Source organism: Somniosus microcephalus, chromosome 2 (assembly GCF_052327205.1).
Source record: "Somniosus microcephalus isolate GS21.2 chromosome 2, FLI_Smic_1.0, whole genome shotgun sequence".
Taxonomy (NCBI): Eukaryota; Metazoa; Chordata; class Chondrichthyes; order Squaliformes; family Somniosidae; genus Somniosus; species Somniosus microcephalus.
Window position 1 is genome coordinate 190,559,135 of NC_140988.1, and position 10,584 is coordinate 190,569,718.

Below are 10,584 nucleotides of genomic sequence, written 5' to 3' on the forward strand. Positions count from 1 at the left end.
GGGTGAGCAGCACTGGACCCAGTTCAATTGACTCACTGGCTCCGGTGTCTCATGACAAACAGCCTACCCCAGATCCAAGCCCAGGTCATGGCTTGGTTTGACCCCAAAACCCCCAGACCACCGAAGAAGCAGTGATCCGCCAGCTCACAGTAGCCTTCAGGAACATGAGGGGTATCGGGGCTCCCCAACCCAAGGGAAGAGTCCATGAGGTTAAACCTGGGAGCCAGAGTAAGAAAGAGTGGCACCAGGAGGGGAACCGGCCCTCTCAGGCTAGGTTAAATTGCTATGGGTGCGGGAAAGACGGTCACTGGAGAAAAGACTGTAAAAATCCTTGGTAGGACAAGGGAAAGGATCCCACAGCCCCAGCCCAAAAGGCAGGGCCAGACCTCCCTCCCGCAGCAATTGAGTCATTTTTGCAGTCCCAATGGTCTCTTCTGACTGGCCAGGGGAGAGCAGCAGCCATCACCGGTGCTTTGACCCTGTCTGCCCCACCTCACTCCCAGCAATGACTAGAGCCAGCACAGCCAGTTGACCTGTGTCCCTGTGAAAATGCTGATGGGAGCAGGCCCTATGTTGAGATGGGGGAGGAGATGGTACAGGGGACATATTTGGTGGACGCTGGAGCCGCCAGCACGGTGGTCCACTCAGAAGACCTGACCAATTCACCCCGGTCTAACGGGGTCCCATCTAGCTTAATGGGACCCACAGGGAAACAGGGAGCTGGCAGTGAACCTGAGAATAGAGATCCCCAGCCCACAGCAGGTAAAAGTTCACAGGCTGCACAGGCAGGCGCTTTGGCTTCTGTCAGGGGAGGAGCCATTCATGATTTTGAACAGGATTGCTGGCAGGCAGCCAGTTATATCAAACAATGTGGGTTGTTTAAGCAGGGGGCAGGGGAACAGGCAGCTGGGATTGTAGAAGCTCCCCAGCACTCAGCCCGAGTGATTCCCCCTCTCTTGTGGGACTCCGGGGAGGAGCCTGAACCAGGTTTTAGGCCTGAAGGGGAAGGCTCTCAGCCACCGGCAGCTGGTGGCAAGGAATTGCCTGTCCCCAGCCCAGGTTTGGGAAGGGAGGGACCCGAAGGAGGAGATCCCCAGCCAGCAGGGAGTGTGACCCGAACTAAGGGCCTGCTCGCCAGGATAGCCCCACTGGCAACACTCCCTAGGAGATCTCCTCGGGTACCCCAGCCCAAGAAAGTATGGTCACCCACTTTCCAGTGGAGTAGGGCGGACTCCCGAGACAGGGAGAGGCCAAAAGGCAGAGGTCCCCAACTAGCAGCCATAAGCTGCAAGGGAATTGGAGCTGGAACCAGTCCAGCCATGCCGCAGGGAGCAGCCTGTGGCAGCCCAACCAGAGATTAAGCTGGCCGCCTGGAGATGGGCGGTGCTTGTATATAGTTTTGTGCAAGTAATGTGTGATTAAAGAATTAAGGTAGAACGTGTTATTAAGGTAGAACGTGTTAAGTTTTGTTTTTGTATTGAAATTATTATTAGTGTATAAGTTTTAACTGTGGTACCATTCCAGAATTGTATTGTGGATCAAGGTCACGGGACCTGATTACACACCCCCTCCCCGAGCCAGGGGACCTGGTGAGATGTTTTTTTTTTGTCTTTCTCAGAGTTCCGGAAAGCACAGGGGACCAGCCTGTCATGGGATTCGAGAGAAGAAGCACCCCCTAGTCCACGAAGGAAGGGGCCTGCAGGAAACAGATGCCCACAACATTTAAAACTGCTGCTGGAAATACAATTTAAGACTAAGACTTTACAGAACTTGTTAATTAATTTACTGCTTGTTTGGAGTTAAAGGAAGCTCGTTTGTCTTCCATCTGTTTTTTTAGCAGATATGTTGGCTGGGTGACACTCCCATTAAAGATGTTGTATCATGTAAAAATTACATTACAAGTGATGCAGGGGCATAGGACCCCCTCCATGCTTGACTTATTGTGAATATAAGGGGTGCAGGGGCACTGGACCCCCCTCCGTATATTGATTATTTAATTAATTTTGGGTTTTCTGTCAATATATTCCTGCCGTACTATGATTCTCTCTGGGCAGGGAAGATGGAGGTGTCGGAGGATCAAAGATAGATTTTGTTAAGTATAAGGGAAGGTTGTTTGTGGGGGGTCAGAAATTATTGCTCACTGTTGGCAAGGATACTACAAGCAAGTTTTAGTATCCGATGGGGGACTGTAGGATTTCGCAATAATTTTGAAATTTCCTACAGTTCTGAAGATTAATTTTGATTAAAGAATACCTGGGTAATATACCTTTAAAAATCCAGGGGATCAAAATGGCCACCAGACCGCATGGCAAAAGACAAAGGACTTGAAAAGGCAGCTTGTGTGTGTGTCTGTGAAAAAGGTGAAGATCAAAGATGGCTGACCAGACTGCCAATCAAAGGCAGTTCAGGGAGTTTCCCCTCCCTGCAGAGACAATCAATGTGTTTACAGAAACTGCTACACAAAGGATTAACCACTTGAGACTGGTTTCAGTCTGACCACAAGGGCAATGACTTTCTGTTTACAATACCTTCAAGGCTATTTACTCAAGCAATCAAGGAAATGGACACATTTCAAACCACTGCAGCTTTATTCGAAAGCCCATCACAGACAATTGAAGACACATTTAAACTGAAAAGGTACAGTTTAATTGAATGGGTAATTCATCCAAGCCCATCCTAGACAATGGGGCAGCTTGGATCCCTTTTGTTTTAGCCAAGATACATCCGGATCTGGGCAGGAACATTTCAGTCCCAAATTGGGGTATAAAAGATAGCTTCTCAGAAGCCATCTCTCTCTCTGTGGCCTCGCCTCCATGCTCTCTACAATGTAGGAGTCTGCCTGAAGAAGTGAAACACCAGCAGTTTCCTTTTAAAATACTGGGGTGTTTTTTTACTTCGGGGCAGTGAAGATCAAAGATCGTAGGGCACGGAGAAGGCGTTTTCATTGGTGAGCATATATTTTTCTGGCCTTTCACAAGGCAACTTAGAATAGGTATGGGGTGGGAATTAAGTGGGAATTTTGTTAGAACTGTGATTTTAGTCGATCTTCCCTCATTGTGTCCGTTCTCTCCTCCCCTATTTAAGTAAGACGGTGTTGCACTGAGCAGAGAAGTGCTCCAGTGGATACTGAGTGGCTGTATTTCAAAGTGCTGTATTTAAAAGGGAGTGTTGCACTGAGCAAAGAGGGCTCTAGTGGACACTAAGTGTACTGCATTAAGCAAAAGTGCTGTACCAGGCATAAGTGCTGTATCGATTACATTTTAAGTTGTTTCTTTCATTTGTTTTAATAAATACTGGTCTATTTTGCACCCAAACCACGAGTCACATTTTCTGTCTACATCGCCACCGAATAAGTCTGGTGGTCAGAACCAGGAATAGGGGAGAGCTTCAAAACTGCACGGGGTCCCTGGAGCAGCTCAGAGGCTTCTGACTGACCAGAGACAAATAACCCCAACCCCGCTGTTTAATTCTTACAGGTCTTCAGATGAAGGGTGATGGGCATGCACACAGAAATGCTTGGTGCAATGGCAAGCCTGCCAGAGAGCCTCTTGTCAGTGTCAAGGAGCATGAAGGAGTCCGGCTCTAACATTGCACTGAGGTTTGTGCGGAGGAGCTTGGAGCCCATGATTTTGAAGATGGAAGTGATGGGCAATTCCATTAGAGCACTTGTGGATCCAATCATGATGCAGGGTCTGATGGGCAATGTCTCAGCTCCCATTGAAGCACAAGCGTAAGTGACCCAATGTTTCAGTGCTGCATTGGAAGCTCAGACTTCTCTCATGCAGGCTCAGATTGCTGCCACTTAAGCTCAGACTGATGCCATCCTGGCTGGGTTTATGAGTGTGGAAAGGGGCTTGTAGGGTCTCACAGCACTCCAGCAATCTGTGCTCCAACAGATTGCTACAAATGCTGAGGCGCTGCCCCGAGAGGCTGGCAGTGAGTCCGTGGAGCAAGAACCTGCTGTCCTCTCTCAGGATGACAACATTCATACTCCCACCACTGCCTTTGGGGTTGAGGTACATCTCAGTGGCAGGGCAAATCCAATCTGGCCAATTACAACTCTATCCAGTCTACTCTCAATCATCAGCAAAGTGATAGAAGGTGTCCTCGAGAGTGCTATTAAGTGACACCTACTCACGAATAACCTGCTCACTGATGCTCTGTTTGGGTTCCATCAGGACCATTCGGCTCCTGACCTCATTACAGCCTTGGTCCAAACATGGACCAAAGAGCTGAATTAGAGGCACAAATATCTGAAGCTGTCAGGAAAGGTTAACAAAGCAGTTAATAAAGCATACGGGATCCTGTGCTTTCTAAGTAAAGGCACAGAATACAAAAGCCAGAAATTATGCTAAACCTATATAAACCATTAGTTCGGCCCCAGCTGGAGTATTGTGTCCAATTCTGGGTACCACACTTTCGGAAGGATGTGAAGGCTTTGGAGAGAGTATAGAAGAAATTTGCGAGAATGATTCCAGGGATGAGGGATTACAGTTATGTGGATAGACTAGAGCAGTGGTTCTCAAACTGGGGTCCACAGACCCCTGGGAGTCCATAGAGCCTTTCCAGGGGTCTGCAAAAAGAAACCCAAGCGTTGGTTCAAACTCTGGTGGTGCAGCGGGCGATGGCAGAGCAGCAAAATCTGGAGTGGCAGTTCGAGGCTGAGGACGCAATTGAGGATGATGACGAGCTCGATGAATCCCTCACAGAAAGACTTTAGGGATGACTGATATGTTCTCTGAGGACATGCAAAATGCTGTCGGGCTTGCTGAAGACTGCTTAATGCCGCTGGCCAAGAAATTCTACAGTTTCACCCTATCAGCTCTGTGGGTGGGGATCCTGTCCTTCATGATCCTGGTCATAAGAACATAAGAATTAGGAGCAGGAGTAAGCCATACGGTCCCTTGAACCTGCTCTGCCATTCAAGAAGATCATGGCTGATCTATGACCTCCACTCCACTTTCCTGCCCTATACCCATATCCCTTGATTCCCCGAGAGTCCAAAAATCTACCTATCTCAATCTTGAATACACTCAACAACTGAGCATCCACAGTCCTTTGGGGAAGAGAATTCCAAAGATTCACAACCTTCTGAATGAAGAAGTTCTTCCTCATCTCAGTCTTAAAAGGCTGACCCCTTATCCTGAGCCTAAGCCCCTAGTTCTGAAGTCTCCAGCCATGGTAAACAATCTCTCAGCATCTATCCTGTCAACCCCCTCAGAATCTTATATGTTTCAATGAGATCTCCTCTCATTCTTCTAAATTCCAAAGTGTATAGGCCTACTCTACTCAATCTCTCCTCATAGGACAACACTCTTATCCCAGGGATTAGTGTAGGGAGCCTTTGTCGAACCGCTTCTAAGGCAAATATATCCTTCCTGAGATAAGGAGACCAAAACTGTACCAGGTGTAGTCTCACCAAAGCCCTGTACAATTGTAGCAAGACTTCTTTACTCTTGTACTCTAACCCCCTAGTAATAAAGGCCAACATGCCATTTGCCTTCCTAATTGCTTGTTGCACCTACATGCTTATTCTGTGTTTCCTGTACGAGGACACCTAAATCTCTCTGAACACCAACATTTAATCATTTCTCACCCTTTAAAAAATATTCTGCTTTTCTATTCTTCCTACCAAAGTGAATAACCTCACATTTCCTCACATTATACTCCATCTGCCACCTTATTTCACACTCACTTAACTGGTCTATATCACTTTGCAGGCTCTTTACATCTGTAAGGTTCGCAAAATTCTGCAAAACCCCAAAACAGAAGAATAACCTTATTTAAAATGATTTTGGACCATCACAGAAGAAATCTGTAAAAAGGATAAAATGTATGGTTGGGCCTAACAGAAGAATTCAAAGAGTTAAATTACACATTTTCCCTAAATGTAAGGAAGGAAGAGATTTTAGACTGTTTTAAGGAATTATTGGGCCAAAGGGGTTTAAAAATAAAAATCCCAGGAAGATTTGGCTGGTTTAAAAGGCATGTTCAGACTTGCAAAAAGGCTGTGACACAGGGAAGGTGGGGTGGGCCCCCGAGTTTGGATATTGGACAGTCTGGGAATGTCCTAGGCCACCTCAGCCTTTACATAAAGACAATGAAACCTGTTCCCGCCGAAAAACACAGAGCCAAGGTACATGAATAAAACAGTACATACCCCCAGCAACACAAAGAAAAGAACATAGCCTTACAGGATACAACAATCAAGCAGCAGTCCAAAACCAATCAAAGAGATTGACAAACGTTATCCATTTTAAACTAGTTTCAAGGCAATTCCGAAACCAGTTAAAAGTAAATTAAGAGTTAGGTGGACCATCCCCGAAATTCGTTAAGTTTAGATGGGCCATCCCCGAAGCTCGTTAAAGTTTTAAAACCTATTAAAAATAATGAGCCCGCCAAATTTAACAAAGAAACCCGAGATTTGGCAGTCAGATAAGCCAGGCCCCAAATTAGTATAATTGAGGCCTGCTTTTTCAGTGGTCAGTCAGCTCAGGAGTCAGCTCGTCAGAAGGTCAGCGAAGTGCAGCAAGCAGCGAGAGCACAGTAGAGCTCAACGGATCATCATCGGAGATGTGAAGGAACAGAAGGAGAACAAAGTCGCGGCAACCGAAGGCCTACAGAAACCAACAACTACCAATATTACCACCAACCAGGTAATATTGGGCTATCGCGACCGACAAGAAACCAACCACCGAAAATTCACAAAACCAAAGACTTGTTTCCACTCTACTTACCCCTGGGTAAGATTTGGACACAAAAGACTTTAACCTAACCAAAGAAAATTGGATACTTACCCGATACATCCAAAGTGCGCGACTAACCACATTAGCGGACAAACCCAAACTGAAGACCCAATGCAGGTGCAGTCTTCTACCATGTCCGGGGTACGGCAGGCCCCAACCACCACAACTAAGGAGAACCCCAAAATCGCAAACCTCTACAGTCTGTCAAGAAAGCCGTTTTGGTGAGCATTCCCTGGTCCTCTGGATTCCAGCCTAGCTAGTGTAGTGGGGTTGGGAAGGTAAGAGATTTTGTATATTGTAATTCTCCCTTGCTTATTCCGAGTGTTCCCCACCCTTTTGGAGTATAAGTTTTATTGTATTGTATATTTTCCTGTCTCAAAATAAAGATCTTCATTCTTTTTGACCAACCCAGGTGTCTGTTGCAATTCATTACAACCCCAAAATAAGTCCAAAGTCTAGAACCAAAGGCAGTGGGAGCGATTCGAACCGCTCAGAGAGTCAGAGGTGAAGCTGACTGAACCCACACACCACCCCTTACACGTCCTCCACCAAGCTTTGTATCGTCAGCAAACTTGGATACTTCCGGTGGTGTTTGAAACTGATAAACTACAGCTAGAACAACAGCAAATCCAGCAACCGAGATAGATCCTGCTGAGTCTGAACACGGGAATGTCTGGTGGAATGCCGGGAATGTTGCCACCGCCAGTTCCAGGGAAAATACAGATCAGGTGCCCCGAGCGGGAACTGCTGGTGTAGAAGAGGAGCTAAGGGATTGATGTACTTTGGGGGAGGGGATTTAATACCATGAACAGATGCTGTGTCTGCAACCCATCACCATGGAGACTCGAGTTGGTCCTCAGTGTTCACCTCTGGACCAATCAGACAGCCTGAAACACTGAACATCCTGTCTGTGAGCACTGTCAGCTGGTCTTGGTGGGTGGGGGGAATCTGAACTAAAATCTGCTGTATCAGCCATGGGAGGGGGAGGGGCAGCTCGATGGGTTTTCTCAGAGCTCTGTTACTAATGAACTGCAACCTGTGTGTCACACGCACCTTCTATCTCCATGTGTCTGAGTCATTCCTTCAGGAATGTTGGGCACCAATTGGTTGAGCGTGTAGTGGTGGTTTTTTGCCAGGTTCGGGCCCCAGGTGTGCCCCAGTAGAGAGGTGTGAGGGTTGGCTCTGTGCCAGTTCTTGGCTGCACCTGCTCACTGTGACTGAACACAACTTGGGAGCAGAGCAAACCCACTGCATCCGTCTGTGCCTCCCCTCAGCTGACACAGAGCGGGAGATTGTTGCAAAACTTCAGGGATATTAATCTGCACTGGCTCTGGCACAGAGAGACAGTCTTAGTGCTGTGGCAATTGATGGGCACCTGGGCACGGCCGTGGCTCAGGACAGGTGAGGCACGGGTGGCAAACGCTGCCCCTAGAGCCCGGGCAGAGGGCCAGCACCTCACTACTGTAAGAGACGTGCCTGCTTCCTGCAGCCTGACCTCTCCCTCCAAACTCGGGAGATGGCTGGGCCATAGGCTGCTTGGAAATCAGTGTCAAGTAGGTCCCAGTATGATAGGTGAGGTGGGGACCTGGCCTGGGTGGATCACTGTTGAGTCTGCAGGGTTTAGAAGCCTGGGCAGATTACACATCATTGCAGTCACCTGATACTGGGGTGACCTGACTACATGAGGAATCCTCCACTACACTTCACACGGAGATGAGATCAGTTTGAACACGCTGCCTGCAGAAATGGTGAAAGGTTACCATTGAGCTGTTTGACTTGTACTTGTGGTTTAATAAATTCTTGATGCAGTAAAAAAGAGAAGAGGAGAAGGAGGGAGGGAAAAAGACTGTGGGCCACCAACGGCCCCAAAACCACTGCCAGCAACAGGAGTTGGAGGTGGAAAAGCGCAGGGCCTGCTGTTCAGCGAGGAACCAGCCATCTGCAAACAAAGATCCCGTCCCAACTATCAGCCGTTTGCAGCAGAACCGGGATACGGCCAAAAAGAACAGGCCCCGTAAGTCAAACATACATTACATTAGATTTGTCTGTTCACGGTTAGGGGCTGGCCAAGGAGCAAAACTGATATAATAATCTGGGCAGCACTTGAATACACTGAATAACCAATGCATTTGTAATTTAAAAAAAATCAATGCTTCAAAATCACTATGATGTTATACAAACATACTCAAGGGATTCTTGTTTTGTAAATGTCACCATAGCTTTATTGCAATTCATTGTCAGAAGATCCTGGTACAATGTCAATACAAGGGGGCAATAATAATTTAGATGGGGAGGATCCGTGATTACTAATCCATTTGAAAAGGGGTCCTTCAATCAAAAAAGTTTGAGAGTCACTGGACCAGAGAAGCTGTGGTTGTTCTCCTTGCAGGAGAGAAGGCTAAGAGGGGGTTTGATAGAGGCATTTAAATTCATGAAGGATTTAAATAGAGTAAATAAAGAGAAACTGTTTTCAATAGCTGAATGGTTGATAACGAGAGGACACAGATTTAAGGTGATTGGCAAAATAACCAGACATGTGAAAAAGCTTTTTTATGCAATGAATGGTTAGGATTTGGAATGCACTGCCTGGTACGGTGATGGATACAGATTCAATAGTAGCCTTCAAAGGGGAATTGGATAAATACTTGAAGGAGAAACATTTGTAGGGATATGGGGAAAGAGCGGGGGCATGGGACTGTCTGGATTGTTCTTTGAAAGAGCCGGCGCAGACGTGATGGGCCGAATGGCCTCCTTCTGTGCTGTACTATTCTATGATTCTAAGATGCATTTAAGGGGAACCTAGATAAGCACATGAGGGGGAAAGAAAGAGAATGATATGCTGAGAGGGTTAGAAGAAATAGGGTGGGAGGAGGCTCGTGTGGAGTATAAACGCCAGCATAGACCAGTTGGGTGAAATGGCCTGTTTCTGTGCTGTACATTCAATGTAACTCGATGTAATGTTGTAACTTTCACAGCCCTGTGTCAAATTCCTTTTAAATATCTCCTCTGTTTGGGCTGCATAGGATATTCTGGTCTCTGTAACTTACACTTCACATATCCTCTTCTCCTGATTGTCATCTGCTTGTGCACTACTATTTCTCAAATGTTGAATGGCTTCTATGATTGGGTCAAATTTCAAGGTTACCCTCCTCTGCTGGGTTTGCTGCTTTGTGCATCATGCTGCGTCTTCCTCTGGGTATGACCTATGTATGGACGTTGCAAAACTATGGAAATTATTTAGCTAAAATGTCCTAATCCTGAGTTGGGTTATTCGTTCTTATTGATAAGAGCAACAGAAGGATTTACTGTCATTTTAAACTTAAAAGAGGGTCAATGTCAATCCCATCTTTAGGGACAATTGGCCCTGATCTTGACAGGGGTGGGTTGCGTCGGCGGGGGATCAGAGTTTCAGACGGGAAATCGAAAGTCAAGGTTTCCCCGCATGCTGTGGAGTTTTAACCTTGACAGGTTCTCCACTCGGAAGTCAGCCTGATTGACAGGCTTTGCTTCTAGTCGGGCGGGGAGGACTCTGGAGCAGGCTGCTGAAGCAGGTAAGGAGTCTGTAGCTGCTACTGGGAGTGTGGGGGGTCCGAACCCCGATCCCAGAGGGTCCACTCCCCAATCCCGAGGAGAGTCCGATCCAGGGGTGGGCCAATCTCCGACCCCAGAGGGACCACTCCCCAATCCCGAGGGGAGTCCGATCGAGGGGGGGTCCGATCCCTGACCCCAGAGGGTCCACTCCCTGATCCCAAGGGGAGTCCGACCGAGGGGGGGGTCCGATTCCTGACCCCAGGGGTCTTTGTATGGGGGTAGGGTCTGCTGTGGGGGAGAGCTTTTG

General features: G+C 47.4%; 1 pseudogene; it reads left to right on the plus strand.

Annotated features, from left to right (window-relative positions):
- The first annotated feature begins 4,624 nt into the window (after positions 1-4,624).
- On the plus strand, positions 4,625-7,502 carry LOC147123170 (mitochondrial import receptor subunit TOM22 homolog pseudogene; annotated as a pseudogene).
- The last annotated feature ends 3,082 nt before the right edge of the window (positions 7,503-10,584 follow it).